The following is a 3,746-nucleotide window of genomic DNA, read 5'->3' on the forward strand; positions in this document are numbered from 1 at the left end:
AGAGAGAGAGGAGAGAGAGAGAGAGAGAGAGAGAGAGAGAGAGAGAGAGAGAGAGAGAGAGAGAGAGAGAGGTGATATTGTTAAGTTTGGGTGTTTAGCACATGGCCAGAAGCGGGTACATGTTTTAATGTTAAAAAGACAAGCATTAGTGAAGGGAAGCCCGATTTTCATATCGATCTGTTTTGATCACTATTTCTTCAAGAAAAACATACCTGTGTTTCGTGAAGTAAAAATAAGCTCTAAGTGAGGTTCATGGCGTTTGGTGAACAAAGAAAACTTGCTTGTGGTGATCCCAGATGACATAGCAGTCATATTTTATTTGTAGCTTTTGTAATCCCTAGCTTTTGTATCCTTACACTTGTCTCTTTGTCTTTTGTGTCGACGAAGACGTCTTTTTTTGTCATTATTTCGATTTTGAACTTGCCGGTTTTGATGCAGAGTTGTTTCAGTATCTCCAAGAACTGAGTTTGGAACAGTCATGTTTTGCACCTCGGTTTCCTGTTCCTCGGTCATTAATGATCGTTCCTCTGCTTGAAGGGAGTCGTATGAGCCAGTGACGTTGTTGTTGATGGCTTTAGCATCACTTCTGATACCAAGCGTGACAATAACGATGATGTACAATGTCTTAATTGGTAAAACTTGAACGAACAAAGAAACCATAATGACTCTGTTCTACACACGTACGTAAAAACCAACTCGCAAAAAAACAAACAAATAGGAAACAACCAAAGACGATTGCACGTGGGAGTTGCGGTCCAAGAAAAAGATAATGTTCTACTTAATTGTATGGTCGAAAGAGCGGCTTCTTTAAAGAAACGAACAGCACGCGTAATTTATTTTCGTAAGTGAGTATGCACTGACCAAATCTCAAGGGAACATTAAACAATTGCCATTCACCAGATGTGTTCCAAGTCTTAATTCTCTTAAATTCTCCTTTGGTGCGCTTCCTCACAAAGAAAGAATCGAGTTTCCGACTATACTGTCCTCTGTCATGGTTCTTGAAGGCTCATGTCGTGACATAATCCAGTTATCGCTCTTGCTATTCCCCGAACCGGTACTTCCACATGAGAACAAGTCCTGGCGTAAAAAAAAGCCACAACAAAACAAAAACAAAAACACCGGTCATTTTCCAACGCCAAGTCACAGTATCCAGTGAATATGACGTATTTGTGGGAGAAAAACAAAACAAAACAAAAAACAACAACAGCAACAAAACGAAACAACAGAAAACCATGAGTAATCCAGATATGACTGATCGGTTATTGATAACTGTTCTATTGCAAACGCATTGTTTTTATGCTTATACTGGTAAACAAAAAAAAGAGTAAAAAAGTAAAGGTCCTTGCCGCCTCAGGCACCACATGTATACAAAATTGTGCATTTGAGGAATCATGTGCGTGCCTTTGTGGTGCACCAATGATGACAGTGGAGCATTTCCAGCAGGACTGTCCAATCCACCAAAACCTGAGCATAAATCTGGTCTGCTGACACACAAGTGAGGGACAAGCTCTACAGCTCTGGAGACCCTTCAACGGACAGCAGCATTTACCAGGAGGACCAGAGCGCCTGTCTGAGCAAACGAAGAAGAAGAAGAAGAAACAAGTCGCGTAAGGCGAAAATACAACATTTAGTCAAGTAGCTGTCGAACTCACAGAATGAAACTAAACCACACCGGTGACACTGTGACGGTTCCCCTACGCTTTGTGTTCGGTGCCCTGACCCTTTGTGTTCGGTTCCCACTCGGTTCCCACACGCCAAAATTCGCGGACAAAACATCCATTTATGGTAGTATTACGCAATGTTGCTCTCTGAGAATGGTCTTGTTAGATCTGTGAGTGTTTACACTACATGCCTAGGTGCTGATGGATTGAAGGTTTTTTGATATTTTAGCCGTTATTAGGTAGAATGCCTTCCACTTTACTGCAAAACTGCATAATTCGTAGCATCGGCAAGAAATATCCTACCAAAAAATGCCTGCTTGGAACTGTCCGTGGTCCAGCAAAAAGTTCAACATGTCTGTAGCAGACAGCCCAAGTTTCAAGATTGTAGGGCCATCCAAACAGCCGTAATAATAAAAACAACAAAAGTAGTCAGTGAAATTGGCTGTGTTCGGTCCCCCCACACTTTTGTGACGTAGGCGTGACGGTTCCCATAATTCATTGTGTCGGTCCCCACTTTCTGTGTCGGACCCCACTTTCGACCTAATTTCTCTGTGACGGACCCCACAACCAGCCTTTTTTGTGTCGGTCCCCACACCTTCTTGGATTTATGACTTGCCGGTTACTTGTATCATTGTATTCATTGAATCTAATTGTCTCGGAGTTATTTTTCAGCAAAAACCGACAAGGCAGCACCTTTTGTGATACCAAGTAAGTCAGATGACATCAGTATGTGTGTGTGTGTGTGTGTGTGTGTGTGTGTGTGTGTGTGTGTGTGTGTGTGTGAGAGAGAGAGAGACAGAGAGAGAGATTCAGATTCAGATTCAAAACTTTAATACAAAGGGATAAAGGTTTTAGGCAATGCCTAATCTTCCAACCTGTCCCTTTTAGACATACATGACATTATACATTACAATTATATATTTATATAACATGTATTGAACAGCCAAACGAATAACTAATTAACTAAGAATTTGTAATCAGGTTAAAAGTAACAAAACACTAGTTATAATAACGTGGTTCATTGATTAATAAAATGATGATTAAGATGTTATGCAGTAACAGTTATGATTTTAAAACGTAGGGAGAGAATTATTTTTGACAAAGATATTTTCGAACATTTTTTTTAAAAGATGAAAGGGTTTGACATGTTTTACAGTACATTGGAAGTATATTCCACACAAGCGATCCCCAGTAGGATAAACTAGATTTATACAAATCAATGCGTGGGAGCGGTAGGGAGAGAGAGAGACAGAGAGAGAGAGAGAGAGAGAGAGAGAGAGAGAGAGAGAGAGAGAGAGAGAGAGAGAGAGAGAGAGAGATTGACACCTTTCCAGATCACTCCGGTTATGCGACACTACCGCGAGCGTCACTACCGCGTGTCACACTACCGCGAGTACGACACTACCGCGTGTAACACTACTGCGTGTCACACTACCGCGAGTACGACACTACCGCGAGTATAACACTGCCGCGTGTCACACTACCGCGCGTACCACAACCGCGAGTACCATAACCGTAGAGAGAACGCATGCAAACTTACTTCTTGTGAGTTTGTGTTCTAACTTTGATTGGAAGCAACCCATTCTATATGTATTCTGATAGTGTGTTCTGATCGTTTTGAGTTCTTGGTTAGCATGACAAACATTGAATTAGTGTTCAGAGAACAGACCAGGCCTTTTTGTTTTATATTTCAAGGAAACATTTCAACCTTTGCCTTCAGCCATGGAAGTCATAAAATGACACGCGGTAATGTTATACTCGCGGTAGTGTGACACGCGGTAGTGTTATACTCGCGGTAGTGTCGTACTCGCGGTAGTGTCGTACTCGCGGTAAGTTCTGTTTCCGTACCCGCGACAGCGGCAGCGACAAAAGAAAACGCGCGCAAACGCGTGACGTGTTTCCGTACTTGCGTTTTAAACATGCGGTAAAATCTGTAAACTCCCGCGTTGCCGCGCGACAACGCGAAAAAATCGCTCCAGGACCCTTTCAAAAAAATCGCGTCGCTTGCCGCTTGTCGCGCCGCTAACGCGTCGCGCGTGTGGAAACACTCCTGGTCATTTTCTATGTGCTTGATTTTCGTCGCGC

This window comes from Littorina saxatilis, linkage group LG1, assembly GCF_037325665.1.
Source record: "Littorina saxatilis isolate snail1 linkage group LG1, US_GU_Lsax_2.0, whole genome shotgun sequence".
NCBI lineage: Eukaryota > Metazoa > Mollusca > Gastropoda > Littorinimorpha > Littorinidae > Littorina > Littorina saxatilis.